Below are 22,063 nucleotides of genomic sequence, written 5' to 3'. Positions count from 1 at the left end.
TTTGGCAATAATATTTCTAACCGATTTCTTCTCTGGGTCGAATGTAGTGGGTGTTCTATGAATCCTTTCGATGTCTATATTGCCCTCTTGTTGTAGGACTTCAGGGCAATTTTGCTGAATAATTTCTTTTAGTACGGAGTCCAGGTTTCTATTAATTTCTGGTTTTTCTGGAAGACCAATTATTCTCAAATTGTCTCTTCTAGACCGGTTTTCTTGGTCTGTCACTCTCTCATTGAGATATTTCATGTTTCTTTCTATTTTTTCAGTCTTTTGACTTTGTTTTACTTGTTCTTGTTGTCTTGAGAGATCATTAGCTTCCAATTGCTCAATTCTAGCCTTTAGGGATTGATTTTCGGCTATAATCTTTCAGTTTTCGGCCATAATCTTCTGGTTTTCGGCCATAATCTTCTGGTATTCCTTTTCAATCTGGTCATTTCTGGTGTTCAATTGCAAGATTTTACCTTTTAAACAGTTATTTTCTTGCCAGATCTCTTCCATTTTCCTCAAAATCTCAGTTTTGAACTCTTCCATAGCTTGTGAGGAGTTTTCCTTATTTGAGGAGGGTCCAGATGCTTGTTTGTTCTCCTCCTCTGTTTGCTCGGTTGTCTGGATTTTCTCAGTGTAAAAGTTGTCGAGTGTTAAAGGCTTCTTTTTCTTGTTGTTATTCTTTCTCTTCTGAGTTTCCTGAGTCTGGGTAGCCATCATTAGCCCAGCAGCTTCTCAGGTTTATCCTCGCGCTCAGTGTCTGTCTGCGGTCTATTGGCTCCTAAGGTCTGAGTTCTGGTTTTTTCCAAGGTCAAGCCCCCTGGTGGACCCCCTTGCTTGATCCTCTGCAGGAGGTTCCTTTACAAGTCTCAGGGCGCTGCTTCCACAGTCGTATACCCGTCTGCACTGGTTCCCCACTCAGGTTTTCAGAGCTTTAGTTCCTGGCTGTGTCTGCCTCTACCCACGCCTCCGCCCGTGCCTGTGCTCTCAGCTTGCGCTCTGTGCCCAGCGTCCACTCTCTGGTCCGGCGCTCAGATTTCGCTTGTGTTCTTTGGCTTACTGGGGTCCTAAATCTTGCTGCTCTCAGGAACAGGCCCCGGAGCTGCCAATGACTCGATGGGTGCCCCAAACTTGCTCTATTTCTTTTTAGCTGGCTTCAGAGCTCTAGATCTTGTGTGTGGAGGGGGTGGGGGTGGGGAGGTTGCTCAGCCCGCGATTTAGTGAGAGCCCTTTATAGCCTGGAAATGTCTCGATTCCATGTACCTTCCACGCTGTGCCCTGTTGTGGGGTTCCTCCGTTCGTCTGGACTTGTTTTTATGTCCCCTTGAGGAGTTTTGTGTGTTTCGGTCAGGAGAGGTTAAGAGCTGCTTCTTACTCTGCCGCCATCTTAACCCAGAACCTCCCCTGTATCGTTTTTAAAAGGAATATTACTGCCTATTCCTAGATAATTAAAAGTCCCAAAAGACAGACTTCTGAGTGAAGATTTTGGAATTGATCTATTTTCCTTCAAGGAAGACTTCTGCATCTAGACAATCTAAAAGAGCCAAAAATAAGAATCAGACCAAGATCAGCTGAAACCCAAATCTGTTTAAACCAACCACAGTCCAGATGCTAGTCCAGTCCAGCGATTCTAGAAGACTACACTGCTTGTCAAGATAATTCAACTGCTTAGAACTTTGTGAATGCATCCTCTCACCACTCATGTTGCTGTTTAATGCACACCTTTGGAGAGATTCAAGGTCAAAGTCATGGTGTAATAGGGCTGAAAGGTGAAATTGGGTAAAAAAGATGTTAATTTGTTTAGAAACATCTAGTCAATTTGGAATCCTTGCACAAAAACAGCTGTTTCTCTTTGCCCCTCAGTCAAAAAGGTACCCCTTTAATATGAGAAAGTTGGGCTTTTCAGATAGAGAGAATTATGTCTTAGAATTTCTTCTTTGGTCTCAACATTTCTATAAGAATTCTAAAAATTAAAATCCTTTAGTTAGGTATAAAACTAAATTTTTAATTAAAATCAAACACTACACACATGCCATAGTCAAAACAATTTATAGTATTTTTACCTAAATTCAATTTTCCCTCTGAAAAGCAAATGGAGAACAGAAAACCAAATGATTATAGTTCATACCTAAAAAGTTTGGCTAAAGCACTGTCAGGAACAACTCTTCCCAGAACTAACCCTAAGCTTTAAAAAAGAGACTCCTCAGCCAGTAACCTCAGGAGTCATTCAAACAGAGGAAATCCTACTGGGGCAGCTTTCTGGACATCTTGCTAGTCTTGACTTTTGGTTCAAAGAAAACTATTAAATATTCAGTAAACTGGGGGCAGGGGAACTATTTTCCAACTGTCTAAGGGCATAAGGAAAGAGGTTATTTATACCTTAAAAAAATGCTTTAACAGCTACTTTAAATCTTGACTAAATTAAGGTTTAACTTGCAAAGCAAACTTACAATGACCTGAATGAAAATAGTTTTCTCTCCTAACAAATAAAGAACACACAAAGATACAGTTGTATTTTCAATGTTGGATCTAGAAGCCTACAGACTTTGAAGTGCTGGTGGCTTGGTCCCTGGTGCCATGCTCTTCCCCCAAAAGCCTTGTTTAAAACCCTAGAGTACATCATGCCTTTGAGGTGAATAGTTTGTTAAAGCAACATAAATAGGGAAAGAGTAATAGCATTCAAGATTTTTTGTCCTTAATAGCATCCAGTAACTCATCAGCAGATGCTCTATGAAGCCTTGTGCAAGGGATGGAAAGAAATACTGAAAGTTTCATTTATAGACCTAATTTGGCTAAATTTTTAAAAGCTTGTTTAAACAGTCCTTGAATAAACTAATCCTTCCTGCAACTCTCTCTAGATAGCTCCCTTCTCAATGGTCATTCTGAACTTCTTCCTGTTGGCCAAGACTGCTCCAGAGGCAAAGGACAAATAAGGAGATTACTTAAGGAGTACTGAGCCCCAGTATTGTAGGGTGAGTAGCATGGATTTTTCCAGGTCCTGTGGCAAAGAAAAAAACAGACTTTGCTAGTGCCTGCTTTGGGGAATGCTAAAGAAATCAGGATGGTCTCTTTTTTCCCTATAATTCAAGAAAAGACAGAAAGGCCAAAGGATTTAACTAAGGAAATGAACATCAATAATTCATTTTTACTACTTAGCAACATCCTAAAACTGCCAAGACTGTTACCAGGAAAAAGTCCTCACCATCTGGAAGAAAATCTGTTCTGTACCATCAAATCAGTGGTAGCAAAGTCACAGGCAATTTTACAGTGATAGTGAACTTCAAAACTCAACTAAGAACTTTCAAAGAAACATCGTTTAGCCTTAGGAGCAAGCAATTAAATTAGGAGCAACCTGGACCTCAAGATATACAAACTTCTTAAAATAATCACAAAATGAGCTTATTTATTTTAACATCTAATTCCTTTAGTGACTTCCATAATAAAAATTAAAGATGTGCATCTGAGTAAATTTCTACTCAAAAATTGTGGTCTTATAGCCAACAGACCAGACCTAAGGTACCTAGAATTGACATTTTAGGTAATAGAATCACACAATCATAGTTTCAATTTGAGGTCATCTTGTCCAGTACTCTCTTTTTTCAGATGAAAAAACAGGCTGGCAGAGGTGAAGAAATTTACCCAGTGTCACACAACTGGGCTGGGATGTGAACCTAGGCTCTGACTTCAAATCCAAATACTTTGCCATGCTGCCTTCTCTTTCATGCCTTCTTTATTTCTCACTGTAGATTTTGAATTCTCATTCCTTGATTTTAACATGGATTTCGACCTCCTAATTATTCTCTAGCCAGGTTCTTAGATGGGAAACTAGGTTGAAGTCACTGTTCTCTGATTTTGTTCTTCCACTTTTCACCTCTAGTGCAGCTAAAAAGTATGTTACATTCAATAAAAATGTAAAGAGATTTTGGACTTTCCAATAAGATTAGGAGTGAAATGAGATGCATATGGGCTTCATTATTATTTGACTTAGTAGTATACTAGAAATTTGAAAAAACAATGTGACAATCCCCTTTCAAAAACAAAACAAAACAAAACAAAAAACACCACTCTGCATTTCTTTACTCTCCACATTATTAAGGAGAATGAAATGTTCCCTAAAATACAAAAATAAAAACAGAATGACTTCAATGAGAAAACAAAGAAGAATGATGTGAAAAAGCAGAGGAACTCTGTCCTGTGTCAGGAAGCTGGAGTATAGAAGACTGTCACACAGACAAAAAAACAATTTTAATGAAAAGTAAAGGGCAAATTGTCTAAAAGAATTGATGTGATATACAGGGACTTACCAACCAACTTAGATTTTTAAAAGTAATGTGTACACCCTCCTTTAATGAAAGGAGGAAGGTGGAACACGAGTGTGGAATATTGCATATATACCAGACTGAATTGATATTAAAAATATTGATTAAAGAGAATATTTGTATTAACTACTTCTGACAAAAATCTGACAAAAAACCTCTAGTAACTTGATATTATATAAATACTCACAGATATATAATTAAGAGTTATTCTTAGAGAAGAGGTCAAAGAATGTGAACAGTTTTCAAATAAAGAGACATAATGACTGACAAAATGTGTTTAAAAATCACTAAAGAGGAGAGGAAAATAAAGATTAAAACAACATTAAGGCACTATTTCACATCTATCAAATTGTCAAAGATGGGAAAATGCAGTTTTGGAGAGGCTGTGGTAAGATGAACAAGCTAACTCACTAGTAGAGGAATTGTGAATTGATCTAATTTTTCTGGAAAACAATTTGAAATTTTGCAAAAAAGTGACCAAATTATTTGCACCATTTGAACAAGAGATCTCACTACTAGGTCTATGCCAAAGAAATTAATGATAGTAAAAGAAGAGAAAAAATACAGACATACAAAAATATCCAAAGCAGTATTATTTATAAAAACAAAAATCCAGAAACAACTTATGTGTTTAGTAATTGAGAAATGGTTGCACTGGGATATATGAATATAATGTATTATTGCCCTACAAGAGATAATGAATATAAATCAATTAACCAGCATCTATCATGTGTTTAACACTGTGTTAGGCAGTGGGGATCCAAAGACAAAATCAAAAGGTATACCCAAAATACACACAAGATGATTGTAAGAGGAAGCCACTAGTAGTAAGTTGGAGGCAGCAGAAAAGGTCTTTTGTAAGAAGTAATGCTTAAGTTGAGAAACAGTTAAGTATATAAAGTGATCCAGAGTAAAAAAAAGAAGGAAGAAAAATCTAAATGGCACATGTAATAACTAAAACAACATGAACAAATATAGCACTAAAAGATAATAGAACTTCCTAGCTCTTACAGCTCTTCTAACTTACAAGTGATACTAAGTACCTATTTTGAGAGCAGATGAGGGTTGAAAAAAATAGACATCACTAAATATTAGTTGATAGTACTGATATTAAAAACTGTCACTTTCCTTTTTCCATTCTTTCCTTATTTCCCTTACCCTCAATTCTTCCTCCATCCTTTTTCCTCTCTCACTTAGAAATTGTAAAGTTTAGCTATGATTTAATAGTCTTTGGTAAAAAACTAATAACACAGATTACACCATTACATTATAGCTAAGGATTCCTAAAAATGAATCAGATAAGAGTTTAGATTCAAGGAAACAAACCCAATATGTAGAAATTTAAGCATGTATAAGAAAAAAAAAGATGTTATAGTAAAGTTTCTTTAAAAGCCTTCATTAGATTGTTAACTAAGAGATATCACAAAATAAAGATGTGGTCCTTTAATATAAATAGCTAAAAGCACTAGGTTTTGCAATTAACAAACTAAAAGTTTATTGCTTTTAATGATACATTATTTTCCATACAATTGATATTTGCAACCAACACTCAAAAATCCCTAAACCCCACAAAGTGGATTCTCTGAAAACAGTTTAGTAAAATGGCCTAACATTGATTGTGACTGATAGTAAATGTCACTTTCCACTTTTGTAGCCTATTAGTTGTTAACAAAAAGGGAGGATGTATGTTTAACAGCAACAATAAGAATTTTAATAAAATCAGAGTTAATATTATCAGAGTATCTCATTTTACTTATTAATAGTAATTAATACTTACATATGGGTACTATATATAAAGTCAACGAAAATGCATGTATTTGATAATATACATTTCATTGGGAGGCAATGTGGAGCCTGAATTCAAGTCCTGCCTCTGACATATACCAACCTTGCAATCCTAGTAAAGTCACTTAGTTTCTCAGTGCTCTCAGTGTTCCACAATTTTCCAAGACTCAAAGTTGGGGAGCTGTATTAGTAAAGAGAGTTGCCTCATCTGGAGATCCTCTGAATCAATAAAATAAGAGGTCCAAACTGTCCTTATCCATTTCTCTAAGTCAGATGAAGCTCTTCTTTCTTCATCACTCTAAATTTAATAAAAGCTCAGTTAACAAACCAATACTAATATATTCAGTTTGTATAGTGCCTGACAGCTTAACATGCACTTTATTTTAAACCCTTCCTATCTTCTATTTTAGACCAACACCAAGTATAAGTTCCAAGGCAGAAGAATAGTAAGGGTTAGGCATGCAATAAATCAGTAAAACTGATTTACCCAGGGACACAGAGCTAGGAAGTGTCTGAGGCCAAATTCGAACGCAGGACTTCCCATTTTTCAGGCCTGGCTCTCTATTTACTGAGCCACCTAGCTGCCCATTTAGCATGCACTTCCAACAAGCATTAGTTTATTTGATCCTCAAAATCCATGAAGCCAGAGAAAGCAGATAGTATTAAAATTGGGGCTGTATCCCCAGTTTTGTTTTCCATGGTTTCAGTTACCACAGAAGTGCTGGAAATCTTCTCCCAGCAGCACTGATTCCCTTCCTTCATTTCTTTGATATTCACTTTAACTTTTTATCATGGGGAGGAGAAAGGGGGATGGATGTTAAGGAGCACCAAGCAGACAGACAAGAGCACAGAGAGTATAGAAATCCACAATTTGGAATGTAACCCCTACAGATACAGAAGGGATACACAGATACTGTATTCCCATTTTACAAGTGAAGAAAAGTTAAGTGTTTTGTCTAAAACCATAATCGGCAAACAAGCCAGATTTTCTGACTATAAGTCCCCCTAGACCTCATTCACCTCTACAACACCTTAATCATTCAGACTTCACTTGAAGATATCCAGAAAAGGGGAAACCACTAGTTTCAAAGGAAGTCTATTCTACTTTCATACAATAATAAGGAAGTTTTTCCTTACATTAAATCTAAATCTGATTCTTGGCAGTTTATACCTACTACTCTTATTTCTACCCTCTGAGGCTAAGCAGGCAAATCTAAACCCCCTTCCAATATATGAAGACAGCTATCGTTTCCTCCCTAAACTTTTTCTTCTCCAGATTAAAAATTCATAATTCAATTCTGAAACAACATGACCTCCAATTGTCTCACCATACAGATAGCTCTCCAAATGGAAAAGTGCATCTAGTCAATGCCCTTCTTAAAATGTGGAACCCACACCTGGACGGTACAATAAGACTATCACACCTATCTAGTTCTAGACACTAACAGCTTCCACATCTTGGGGATTACGGAAGGATCCTCCTGTAATCTCTAAAATCAGAGTAAACAATCGTTGGCTTTCCCTTTGTACCAGAGAAGAAGCTTGAGTTTGTTCTTTTTCTTTTATGGAGTGAGTTACCAAACTTTTTAAGCTTTCTAGCCTTTGTGTGTCTTCTGCTGGCTCTTGTGTTCTTTTCTCAAACGTTAACTTTTTACTATTTTAAATTTAAACAAGAAAATATATATTTACAGTATTAAAAGATAGAATATGTTGATTTATACAATATGATACATATATTTTATGCATTTTTTAGTTTCTACACTTTTTCTGTCATCTGCTGACCTTTGCTTGTCATCTACAGCTTCTGCAAGACCCTCCAAAAATATCCATTTGATTTCTTATGCTGACCTTCAATGTATCAAAATTGCAATGACTGGAAAGTCATGATGTGGACGGAATACTTGTACTTTTCTTAACACAGCCTAAAATTCCATTTACTCTTTAAGTTGCCATATCACTGTTGTATCTTCATAATGAATTTATATTTCACTACAGTTTTTCACATTACCTATTTTCCAGCCAAATGTTCCTCATTTTACATTAGTGACTGATTTCTCAAACCTAAGTATAAAATTTTAAGTATATTCCTATTAAATTTCAACTTATTAGGAACTGCTCTTTTCAAGGTTATGTGATATTGGAAATTTGGGGGTCTTTGAATTAATTTTGAGGACCTGATCTAAACTTCCTGTGGACGTTTAGGGGACTTGAAACTGCATTTCCCATGGTTCTTGGCTTACATAAATGACGTAGGCAATTACCTAATAATGTAAACAGAAGTTTAAATAGGGAGTGCCGGGTCTGACTCTCTCTCTCTTTGGTGATTTGGAGCAGAGCCAGGATGGGAGGAAGAGGTAACAGTGCCCGCGTATTTTAAACTAACTCTTAACAGGCACGCAGCTTCATTTTTCTAAATGGTTTTCAATAAACCCTTTGAAAACATGATATTTTTAATTTTATCACTCTATATTAATTTTATTTCTTGCAGTTATCAATGATCTCTTCAATGTCAATGGCCTTTTCTAAATCCTTACTTAGTTGGTCTTTCCTTAGCTTTTGATACTATTGATCGACATCTACATTTTTCCAGATATTTCCCCTACTTTGGCATCCATGTTGATGTTCTTTTGGTTCTTCTCCTATCTTTCTAACAACTCCTCAGTTTCCTTTACTGGGTTGTTATCAACCTCTCACCCCCTAAACATGAATGCTCCCTAGAACTTTTTCTGGGCCCTTTTCTCTTTATCTCTCTACACTTTTTCCAGGTTGGTGATCTCATCTGCTCCCAAGGGCTTAGGGAGCATAATAATATGCAGATGCCTCCCAATCTATATTAGTAGTCCTGATCTTTCTCAAATTTTCTAGAAATTTCTGCCTGAATATCCCACAATGTGTTATTGGAAGTTTGATGATCCTTGAATTACATTTCCTATGAGCCCACTGGCTTCCTGCCTTACATGATGACGTAGACAGTTATGTAATGACATAGACAGGAGGATAAAATTGAGTGGCTGGATTTGCACTTCCTCTTTTCCTCCTGAAGCAGCATGGTAGCTGCAGATAATGGCATGTCTTTAAAACTGACTTAGCTAGCATGGTATGTGACTTCATTTTCTAATGGCTACCAACAAATCTTATCAATTCACAATATTTTTAAGCTATTCTTTTATATTCATTTTATTTCTTACATTTATGGCAACCACATGAAGTTTGGAGAGTAGATGCTCAACTTTTTAGATAGCCTAGCAAGCCACGTTTATCCTGCCATGGCTGGCCTACTTCTGCCATTTTTTGTGTTTTTGTTTTTGGCCACCCTGCTACTTTCCTTTGAGTGGCTTTTCCAGGAAAGGGTAAAGTTACTTTATTCCTGACTCTCCCGATCCCCTTGGATGCCACTCTAGCCTTCTTGGCCAACAGTGCAGGCTATCCCCGGGCCAGCTTGACCCTTCCAGGGAGGGAAGCCGCTTCTGATTCTCCGACCCTCAACCGTTGGTTGTGGACCCTCCCTGGAAGCTCCTGCCACCACTAATTCCAGATCCTAGCCGTTCCCTATTGCTGTTGCTGTTCCCAATATTCCTGATCCAAAATGGTGCCTGGAGCTGCTGCTTGGAGCCAATCTCCTGAGGCTTGGGAAGTATAACCCCCTTCTTTTTCATTGTGCATAGCTAAGAGTTTCCTCATTGCCTGCCTGGGAAGCCTGGGTAATTAGCCTCCAAAAAGGGCTTTTACCTGAGGAGAACTTCTAACTCTAAACCCTACCAATGTGGGTTTTCAAGCCTAATTTAGCCACACACACCCTCTCCACGTGGGTTTTTGAGCCTGCGGCTTTTCCAGTCCTTACCCCAGTTGGCTTCCATGTTCTGATTGTGGGGGAGGGGACTGAGATAGCACGTGGGCCCTAGCCTTTTACCAGGAAGTAAAATGGCAAGCATGGCTCGCATTGCCTATTTCAAACAGATCCCAGTTGTGGGATGTTTTTTCTTCCTACCGTTTCTTGTAATTATCCTGCCTGAGATTCAGGAGAGAGATTCATCTGGCCTGCCCAGACTATAAACTATATCCAATTTGGGATTCCTGTACACTATGCTCAGTGCAAAATTCTCCCTCACTATGGGAGATCCCAGAGCTCAGATAAAAGGAACCTGGATAGAAAAAAAAAAACTTTAAAAGTCTGGAGGTAAAATTAGTAAACCTCAGATTCCATTGTTTTAGAAAGTCTCTGTATCTTATAGTACTTTTCTGATTGTTTGTTTTGATTAATTTCATTGTTTTAAGTTCATGCTAATCTGATCAATATCTATCTGTTACATTAAATCATTTTAAGCTAAGTTTTTGACTATTAGATAAATTCTGTTCATGATTTTATTGGAACTCCTTAATAATGAACAAGTCTTCTGATTGGCAAAAAGGGATTTGACTGCATTGTTTGTAACTTGTCATTTGCTTATATTATTGTATTTGCTAATTTCTTTAAGGTTTAAATTTTTTTAAGTTTATCTGTATTAAGCTAATTGATATCTGTTCTGTTATATGATTTTACTGAATCTGTACCATTTCCCCCATGATTTTACTAAACATATTGTGAAAAGCCCATGAACATCTTACATGAAAACATTTTTTTTTAAGTTGTAAAAGCCCATAAGTTTTATGTATCCTGAATTTGTCATCTCAACTATCGGGGTCATATGTTGCTTATTATTATAAGGGAATTAAGCTAGTATTGTAATATGCTGATTGTAATATGGGAATAGGCTAGAGGTAATAGGGAAATTAAGGCAGAGGTAAGGTTGTAATAGAAGATAAGGCAAGGTAAGGGATTAAAAGTAGTGTGGATGGGCTAAGGCACTGTGGATAGGGTTTGTGAATCCCTAAGGCAGTAAAGTGGATAAGGAAGATACAATGATGAAGGTGATAAATTGAGGTGGTAGGAGAAGTAAGGGAATGACTGAGTTTAGGGAATATAAACACGGTGGTATAAAGAGTTGCAAGGGAGAGGATGAGACATTTTGGGCAGGCAGCTGCAGCCTGGGAAACACAGACTGGGACACAGGTTTGAGACAAAGATACTAAAGGGAAACAGATTGAGCCCTTCAAGTAGGAAGGGCACTGCTACAGACAAAGGTTAGAGCTAGCCAAGAATGGCTTGAAACTGACTACAGGGCTTTCTAGTCAGTTTCTCAGGTTCGCAAAGGAAGAGTCCAGAGGAAGTATTGAGATTACACTTCCTCCAAAATGGACACCTCCAATTCCCTTCAGGACCCAGAGACAATATTATTCCTTTCTCCCCTTCTCCCTCTCTTATCAATCAACTAATGAACTAGCCAAAGGTTTGATTAAATGACAAAAAGTGTTTATTGAGTTTTAGGATTGATTGGAAGGGATGGAGGAATACGAGGTAACTCTTAACAGCCACCTAGAGAAAGCTTCAGGTGGGGGACAGAGATAGGAATGTGAGACTGAGAAAGGACCTGCCTAACTCAGTCCCGAGAGGTTTGTGTAGCCTATAGGGTTAGGAAAGTTAGATACAATGATTCAAGAGATAATTTGTAACAAGGGTAAGCCCTATTTGATTACGGGGAAACTAAATCTACCAAGTTTGAAAGCTAACACCCAGATCCACCCTCCTTTCAAAACACACAGAAATTTAGGAGGGAAAATGATGATTGGGAATAGGGGAGGTTAGGGAGATCCAAAGGAAATAGTTAAGCTAACAAATTTTAAGAGAAAAGCTGCAGAATATAGGCCAGGTTTTCAGTCCAAAGATAGAGCTCAGTTGACCCTTCTACTCTCATTGAGTCTCCAGGGTCAACTGACTAACCTCAGGATTCTAAATCCTTTTCAACTGTCAGAAATTCTGCAGTAAGGCTTTGCAGGATTGATATGCACCTTTTTGTACTACGTTATACAAGTCTTTTCTTTTACTTTGCCTTTGTTAATTGTCACATATGATGATGGATGGGCTCCATCAAAACTGGTTACAATTGTATACAACCTTGAAGAATATGATGACTTAAGAATTTAAATTGTAATTTTATAAGGCGTCTTTTAATATTGACTTTAGAATTTTATAGTACCTTCTGAATGGATGATTTATATACTATAAAGAATGCTGTCTTAAAAGGTAGAGAAACCAAATAGAAGTTTTCTACCCGAACTCTATATGTAAAAGCAGGAAGTCAAAAAGACTCCTGCATGCAATGATATTTTAACTCTTTATTTTAATTTACTTTCTCACCAGAAGGATCTAAAATTCTTGGTGATATTTTAGACCCGAAAAGGTTTTTTTTAAATCAGCTTTGTGTTTTTGTTTTTGTTTTTTTCTCTAGGCTCTGCCCCACATTTGGATGGAGGCAGTAATAGATTTTGTTAAAAATATCTCAGCCAAGGTTGAATGATTTCCTACATCTGTTGAATTTGTGACAAGTATACATTTTTAAAATACCACACAGCAAGTGGCTTCATAGAAACTCATGTGAATTCTATATGATAGTGTGTTTGTTTGCTATTGTCTTTAAGTGTATTATTGTAATTTTGGGGAATTTTGGTACTTTATTTGAATGTGCATTATCTACTCTACTACTGTTTTGTTTTTATAAATCTGCTCTTTTGTAAAAGCCATTTGCACTCACAGTAGCTCATGGCAAAGTTTAAAAGGAAATGGATCTCATTTTGGGGTGAGAAACCTTTCGCTTATTCTAAGTGATTTTTTTTTTATTTTTAAAACATTCTTTTATTTTTTTCTTGTATGTGTAATATAGTGTTTGAGTTTCTTTTTTCTCTCATTTTTTTACTTGAACACATTATCAATATTAATCCTTTTTGATTTTGCAGTAATATAAGTTTAATATATTTTAATATAATATATATATATATTTGCTATAATATTGGTGCATACGTAAGGGCCTTGGACTATGGTAACCTGCCATTTATTGATAAATGTTATGGGACTATGATTAATGATTCTGTCTGATTCTAGGAAAAGGGAACAATAGAGCCACTATATAGTGCAAATCTGCACAGTGCCAGGGAGCACAAGGTCAAAAAGGACCATACCAATCCAGGTGGTATTGAGAACTTCTAAGCCAATATTGAAGGACTTGAACCTAGTGTTTGGGGTTCAGGATTGTGGCTGTTCTGACACATGTTAGAGACCAGATTTCCCTGAGCTACATCCTAGTCAAGTACCAAAGGTTGGCTGTCATCCTGGCTTGCCCTATCCCTAATTGGCCTTTTATCAATGCAACTAGAAGTCATTGGATCATTGATTTTGTCCTCCTTTCTTCTATCCCCAAATTTCTGTAACTTATAAGTCAGTTATGTTTTCATGATCCTTTTGGAGAGCCTAGCCTCCCCAAGAGGATCACGGGGGGGATGTGTTATTAAAAGTTTGGTGGTCCTTGAAATACATTTCCCATGAGCCCACTGGCTTCCTGTCTTACGTGATAATGTAGACAGTTATGTAATGACATAGACAGAAGGATAAAACTGAGTGGCTGGACTTGCACTTCCTCTTTTCCTCCTGAAGCAGCATGGTGGTAGCAGGTAATGGCGGGTCTTTAAAACTGACTTAGCTAGCTAAGTCATAGCATATGGCTTCATTTTCTAATGGCCACCAATAAATCTTATAAATCCATAATATTTTTAAAGCTACCTTTTTATATTCATTTTATTTCTTACAACGCAGACCCTACAATTCAACATGTCCAAAATATAATTCATTATCTCTGCCCCTTCCCCACAAATCTCTTCATTTCTGATGCTGAAGTTAGGACTATCTTTGCAGTCATCTTGGCTGATAACCTTGGAGTGATGTATGACTCTTTCCTCTCCATCACCACCCATGATCAATCTGTTGTCAATGGTATCTTCATAATATCTCGCATACCATCCTTTTACACTGTTCATTGTACTCTTAGCACTACCAATCTAGCTCAGATTCTTCTCACCACTCCCCTAAATTGTAGCAATAGTCTAACTGGCCTCTTTGCTTCCAGTCTTTCCCCTGTTCAAATCTCTGTCCTCTACACAGCTATTAAAATAATGTTCCCAAATTACAGGTCTGGCCAAGCTCAAAAATTTTCAATGTTTTCCCAATGTTTTTTAGACTTTTTACAATTTTGGACCCACCTACTTTTCTCAGCAATATTCTATTATTCTACTTCACAAGCTCTACACTGCAGTAGACTGGATTACTACCTATTCCTTGAACTCGACACTACATCCTCCAGTTTCATACATTCTCATTTGCTACCTCCTAAGCCTAAAATGCATGTTCTATATACATACATTTTATATTTATAAAAAAATAAATATATTTTAACTGAATTGAATTAAATTAATTTTGTTAGACCTAAGACTACTGTTTTAGCCTTCTAAGATCTTTACAGATACTCACTCTGTCATACAAAGAATAAGCTACTCTTCCTAAATTCACGTCATCTATAAACCTAACAAACATGCCATCTATGTCTCTATCCAAATCACTATTAAAAATTTAAAACAGCACAGGGCCAAGGGACAGATCCTTGAGGAACCCCATTTTGAGACTTCCAAGCTAACATCATGATACTCATTATGATTATTCTTTCACATAGTTCTGCTTACTTTATTTTGCAGAGGTAAAGTGCTTAGTTTTAAGCAAAGGGTCTCTCTGAAGATGAGGAAGGAAGGGAAATCACATAACTAGAGAGAGTACCTTTAAGACTACAGGCCCCATTAAGGCAAGAATCAGATCGCCAAGACTACTCATTTCTACCTTCATAACCTCTCTGGCATTCATCTCCTTACTATTCACACTGCCACTATCTGTGTTCAGTCACTCATCACCTCATGCCTTAAACTACTGCAAGAATCTAACTAGTATTTCTACTTCCAGTCTCTTCCCTTCTTCCAGAGCTGGCAAAATAAATTTTCCTACAGCATTAAGTTTGACCATGATACTCCCAAGCTCATAATTCTTCAATGGTATCCTAAGGCCTATGACATAAAATACAATACCATCATTTTGGAATTTAAAGCCCTACAAAATCTGGATCCAGCCTAATATTCCAGACTTATTCCACATAATTTCCTTTCATGTACTCTACAAACCAGCCAAAATGGCCTAGTTGCTATTCACAGAACTCAGGATTTCATCTCATTACTCTGCTTTTGCCAGGCTTGTCCCTCACTGAATCTCTACAATATATGAAACAAGTGATCATATAATCTTTGCTTAAAGGCCTCCATTAGAATATAATTGACTTGAGAACAGGGACTACCTTATTCTCAGATCTATATCTCCAGTGACTAGAATCTAACAGGCAACCAATAAAAGTTGAACTGAAAAGAAACCACCATTTTCCCCCAGGCTCTCCACTATCCACTTGGGATAGTACTAATTATTTGAAACGTTTCTTTACATCAGTGATTACCAAAGTGGGCGCTACTGCCCTCTGGTGGGTGCTGCAGTGATCCAGGAAAGCGGTGATGGCCACAGGTGCATTTATCTTTCCTATTAATTGCTATTAAAAAATTTTTTAAATTAATTTTCAGGGGGCTAAGTAATATTTTTTCTGGAAAAGGGGCGGTAGGCCAAAAAAGTTTGGGAACCACTGCTTTACATGATGATAAATCTGCTTTTGCCTACCCTCTAGATCAAGTTCAATATGGCACTATGGAAAATTATGAATATATTTAATAGCATAGTACTTTCAAAACAAGTGCTTTCAAGAAGTTGGACTGAATCTACAATCATTTCCAAGCCTAAATTCTACGATGTCTTTTCCACAAGTCCAAAAACCAACTAGTCACTTGCCTACAATATAAGATTTTCCTTGTTTAATCCCACCTCATAAAGATTTTTCCTTATGCTAGATTATCTTTTCTGATGTATATCTGTACTCATACAATTTTGCATTTGCTTACAAATGCCTTGTCTCCTTGTGAAAAGCAGGGTTTCAGGGAAGAACCAGAGTTTTCTACTTATGTTGTACCTTATCCTGGTATTTAAAGCCCTCCATAATCAGGCCCTAACCAACCAAGCATCATAAGCTCTCCTAACTTCTCTTAAATAAAATAACATGCTACAAGCAAAATTGAACTGTTCCTTGTTTCTCAAACATGACCCAGGATATTCAATAATAGCTAGTAGATGGGAGGAATAAGAGAGGAGATTAAGGATGAAGGAAAGTTTGTTGCCTATAGAAAAGGCATTTATTTGAAGGCATAGTGAAGGGACTGGTTAGAGTTTGGTGGAAGACTAGACTGGCAGTAGGAAATAGAAATTGTCTTGTGCTGGCAGAGATAGAAGTCATTTATTTAGGTCATAGGAAGGTCCTTTGGAGCAGATAAAAGATGCTGGCCTAGCCCCTTGCCACCTTCTCTCAGGAAAGACATTCACTTTGCACCTAGCAGAGATGGAAGGAACAAACATGTGGAAATATTGGAACTCTTAGCTATTCTTCTCACCTAAAAAAGGTGTCTAGAAGGTGGTAGCAGGAAGTGGCAGATTCCATAAGGAGGAGGGAGGTCCTTTGGGTCAGAATGAAGATGCCCAGCCTGGCCCCTTGCCACATTCCCTGAGAGGACATACTGTACCCAGTAAGAAAGGGAAGGAACAAGTTGATCAGTCATGAGAACTCTTGGAATCAAATGAGATAATGCAGATGAACAATTTAACAATTTGTAATTGTAAAGGACTACACATATGCCATCCATCATTATTATTACTAGTGTTATTGTCTGATGATTCTCTGAATATCACAAGGCTTAAAACAAGCAGATGTATATCTGTCAAAAATATTTGCCACTAAAATGGACACTGAATTCCACTTTAGAATTCAAACATACAAACAGGATGATGATGTCTTCTAGAAGCTCCTAGTTGTGTGTGACATTGTTCTGATTACATCAAGACCTGGAATACTGCAATCTTCTGAGATCCATAATCATTCAAGAGATGTAACAATGCACACAGAAACAACTAAGTACACGAAGAATGCATATTATCCTGACTGTGATACAAAGTTGGAAGGACAGCCCGTAGATACGATGTATACTTGAAACAGACATTGTAAACAGACAACAAGAGAGAGCCAAAACTGAAAAGGAAGAAAAGTAAGCTGGATTGCATATATAGTTGTGAGGAATACAATACAATAGTCTAAAGAAACAAAATTGCTATTTACCCAAGGAATAATGGGAGATGCATAGCTGGCACAGATAGGCTATAGCATATGACCAGTAATGAAATGCATACAAAGAGCAGTGTAAAGATATCTTCGAAGAGAAATACGATTGGAAAAGGTGATAAATATCAAGATTTTTTACGACTGGAAAATGTCAGCTAACTATATATGCTCTATAGCCGAGTCATATTTTAGCATTCAAATCAAATACAATCACCAATAAAGTAGCCTAAAATCCTTTTTATCTGCCAACTTGAAGTGATGATTGCTATGACCAAATTCTTCTATTATGTGGAGGCTGTATTCTACAACATCAATAGCAGCTTCACTTTCAAAGATGAAACAGAATGCTATATTACTTGTTTGTAACTAAAGGTCTTTTATGCATAGGCATGTAGAACAATCCAAGGAAAATATAGGAAAGATTTCTGCAATTAAGAAGTACCATAGGGGGCAGCTGGGTAGCTCAGTGGATGGAGAGCCAGGCCTGGAGACAGGAGGTCCTAGGTTCAAATCCGGCCTCAGACACTTCCCAGCTGTGTGACCCTGGGCAAGTCACTTGACCCCCATTGCCTACCCTTACCACTCTTCCACCTAGGAGCCAATACACAGTAATAAAGGTAAGGATTTAAAAAAAAAAAGTACTGTGGTAAGGGGTAATGTGTAAGTCTTGGGTCGTATATGGCATAAGAGCTCAAAAACTTTGGCACTCCAAGTGATCTCCTAGATTAACAACTATATCAGAAAGAAATCTGAATGAACATTCTCATCTCTAGGGAAATTGTTAAAAGGACCAACTTAAGTATAACTTCTAACTCATTAAAGCATAGCTGGTCAGGAAGAACTGGGAATCAGCAGCAAATAGATCAACCTCCAGTAAAAAGGAAAAAGACCATTCAACATGAATAAAGCCATTTAGCACTTTAGGAGACAAACAAGGCTAAAGAATCATGTCCAGAGATCTTGCAACGGCCATGAAGCAAAACAGTTTTCACATATATAAATTATCTTGGTCTTATTAATATAATCTAAGTATGGGCACATAGTAGGTGCTTAATAAATGCTTATTAACTGACTGATATGGAAAGCAATGAGGGGGTAGGGATTAGAATTTTTTGAGCAGAGGAAAGACATGATTAAGTCTATAGAGAAGGAAGATTAGTCTGGTTTCAAATTATTTTTTTCCCTTAAAGCCCTCAAAGATCTACTATGTGTGTGCCTGAAATATTAAGAGTATAAAAAGAGAGAAAAGTCAATACCATGCTTCTTCCTATTTTCCAAAAGTTTACATTCTATGATGGAGACAAAAAACAAAGTATTGGAAAAGAACTATTTAAAAAATTAACAATGACCATACCAAATTTTGATCTGGCCCCAAAGACAAACACCTAAGAATCATATTGTTAGTTTAACACATGGTATTCTATTAATTGTAGTATTTTTCCTCCATGGCAACAGATGTACTGGGAGAGGAGTCAGTGAAGGGTAATAAAGGCTTTTTTTTTTTTAATTTCTACCATCCATCATTCATGGCTCACAATACCAATAGCAGCTTCATTTTTAAACATGAAAGACAATGCTTTATTATTTCCACATAACTAAAGCCTTTTCATTCACTGAGAAAACAGACACATGCAGAAAAGAGAAAAACAAAGACACTTTCTTAAGTAGTCATGGCCAAAATCCAACTGCTGAGACTCACTGTTATTTCTTCTTGCAATACAAATTATATCCAATCCCAAGGTATGTTTGACAAATGAAGGTTAAATTACTACAAAATTGAAATGAATCTCAAGTAAGAAAGTCACGACAACTAGGTAACAGTAAGTACCATGTAGAGGGCTGCAGAAGACTACAGATATAAGTCTACAGACTAACTCAGAAGTCCACAGTCTATATCCCCTGAAGTGGCAGACATCTACCATTTATCCTCAATTTCTACCGATCTCTTCCTGAGATAAGGCATATATTTCATGTCACAAGTTCCTCCTAGCCATATACCTACTTAAGAAGCTATGCATAAGAGACAAGTCACAAAGGCACTGCTAATTGTTTTCTATCTAGTGCTACTTTGAGGAATAAAAACCTCTTGAGGAGAGCTATACGTTGGTTCAGTGATGGGACAATATTCTACAAATGTGAAAGGAAAATGATAATAGCATCTACCTCACAGGGTTACTGCAAGGATCATATTAGTAATATTTGTAAAGTGTCTAGAACAGTCTCCAGCACAAATTAGGTGCTTAATAAAAGCTGGCTTTCTTCCTTCATATTACCATGCACATTTTTTTTACCATTGCTTCCTATAGCACACCTCAAAAACTCAGAAATGTGAGGCTTAAGGGTGGTAAAGCTGAATTTGACTATAATTTCAGTGTTAGTGGAAATGTACTACAAGGTTCCTATTTTCCACTGGTGTAATTCACTTTTGGTATGTTATAATTAGAACCCACAACTTGATTGGTTGTTCTATCAAATGTATACATAACATCATTTAAAAAAAAATACCATGCTGCAGGGGGCAGCTGGGTTAGCTCAGTGGATAGAGAACCAGGCCTAGAGACAGGAGGTCCTAGGTTCAAATCTGGCCTCAGATAGTTCCTAGATGTGTGACCCTGGGCAAGTCACTTGACCCTTACCACCCTCCTGCCTTGGAGCCAATACACAGTATTGACTCCAAGACAGATGGTACGGGTTTAAAAAATAAAATAAAGTAAAATAAAATAAAATAAAATACCATCCTGAGATAACTAGTTACAAAATATAGGTGAGCCACTGCAAAGTCACTTAAAAGTAATAAGAATTTTATTATGGTTTGATTTATTTAGGATGGAATGATAAGTGCTTCCAGAGTTATTAAGGAAAGCTTAAAGAAGGTATATTTTACACTAAATTCTTTAGGGACCCATTTTGGCAAAAATTAACCACAGAATGTCAAGAGTTGGAAGAGGCTTTAAATTATGTATTCCAACCACCATATTTTTATGGATGATGAGACCTAGAGACAAGCAGAACAAGCTAGCAGTGAAACCTGGTTTATTTCTACTGCACCATACTAGTCTATTTTCTCATCTACCTTTAAAAATAGTTATACTATAGTACATGAATAAAATGTAATATTACTGTTCTGTAAGAAATGATGGGTGTGATGAATTCAGAGAAACCTGGAAAGATATATATAAATTGATACAGAGTGAAGTAAGCACAATCAAGAAAAAAAAATAAAGCACAATAGCTATAACAAAATAGAAATAACCACACACACATACATACACACACCACACAAACAAGAAAATCAAAGTGCATGTAACAAAATTTTAAAGATCTAGCATGACTCAAATGAAGAGCAATGGATGGACATCCCCAACACACCCATTCATGGAAATGAGAAATTCTCAGATATTACACATTGCACATGTTTTTTGGACTAATTTTCAATGTACTTTTTCAATGTATTTTTTTTCTTGTCTTCAAAAATACTATTTGTTAGATGAGATGACTTTCAGGAAGGGACAATTAGAGATAACTATGATTTTTTTAAAAACAGGCATACTAATACTTGTTCTGTACATGAAATACCCTGTAAAGCACTATACAAATTTTTTTTTTTAAACCCTTGTACTTCGGTGTATTTTCTCATAGGTGGAAGAGTGGTAAGGGTGGGCAATGGGGGTCAAGTGACTTGCCCAGGGTCACACAGCTGGAAGTGGCTGAGGCCAGGTTTGAACCTAGGACCTCCTGTCTCTAGGCCTGACTCTCACTCCACTGAGCTACCCAGCTGCCCCCGCTATACAAATTTAAAATAAAATTAGTATAGATATAGGTCTAAGAAAGTTAAGAGTCCAATTGTACTCTTATTCTGCCTGACCTACATTTGGAATATTATGTGGCTTTAGAAAAGTACTAATGACAGCATCTAAAGAAGAGCGATCAGACTAGTGAGGAGCTGAGAATGCATACCATATGACAATCAGCTGAAGGAACTAGGAATTTTTAGACTAGAAAAGAAAATATTTAGGAGAGACATGATAATTATTATCTTCAAGTATGTTAGAGGCTTCATGTGGAAGAAATGATCAGACCTGTACTACTTGGCCCTCAAGGAAGAACTAAGAGCAGTAGATAGGCGTTACAAAGAGGTATATTTAGTATTCACATAATGAAAAGGTTCCTAACAATTAAGTTATCCCCAAAGTAGAAATGGCTACCTGGAAAGGTAGTAGGTTAAGTAACCTCTTGATGGAATTCTTCAAGCAAAGTCTGGATAAGTGCTTTTCAGGTCTATTGTAGAGTGGATTCTTGTTCAGGTAGGAGTTGGACTAGATATCCTCTGTGGTCTCTTCAAATTCTGAGATTTTGTGATTCTATGAAAGGAAGAATCCAAACAAAAAATGAGCAACTTATTTAGGAGCATTTTACTTTACAGACTAAAGGAAACAGATAATGATAACAATAGTTCACATTTTTAGTGTTGTGAATTACAAAACACCTTTCTCAAACTCCAGGAGATAAGTTTAGTTTTAAGGATGTCATCAATAAACCCACTCTTCCCCACATATACAGTTATACAAGTGGTAGAAATATGTCTATCTGTCTTTTCTCTCCTTCCCTCTAACCCCCCAAAAAGCAAAGCAACAACCTTCTAAAAATATGACATTGTGAAAAGATCCAATTAAGATCAGCTCCCTCTAAAACCACCTTGTGAATAATATCTCAATGGAAAACACCACCAAATAGAGCATATGATCAATAAGCAGGAGAAGAATAAAATGAACAAATTCTAATGAGATTATTGGTATGCGCATG

The 22,063-nt window shown here is 36.8% G+C and overlaps 1 protein-coding gene across 1 annotated transcript in view; it reads right to left on the bottom strand.

Annotated features, from left to right (window-relative positions):
- PTPRA (protein tyrosine phosphatase receptor type A) overlaps window positions 1–21,480 on the bottom strand; it is a 135,308-nt gene extending 113,828 nt beyond the window's left edge. Inside the window, exon 1 of the mRNA XM_044681298.1 lies at window positions 21,466–21,480. The gene's annotated coding sequence lies outside the window, so the exon portion shown is untranslated. The remainder of the gene's footprint in view (window positions 1–21,465) is intronic.
- Between the last annotated feature and the right edge of the window lie 583 nt (window positions 21,481–22,063).

The sequence above is a fragment of the Gracilinanus agilis genome, chromosome 6, assembly GCF_016433145.1.
Source record: "Gracilinanus agilis isolate LMUSP501 chromosome 6, AgileGrace, whole genome shotgun sequence".
NCBI classification, from domain to species: Eukaryota; Metazoa; Chordata; class Mammalia; order Didelphimorphia; family Didelphidae; genus Gracilinanus; species Gracilinanus agilis.
Note: the sequence above shows the minus strand (reverse complement) of the source record. Positions and strands in the feature narration are given on the sequence as shown.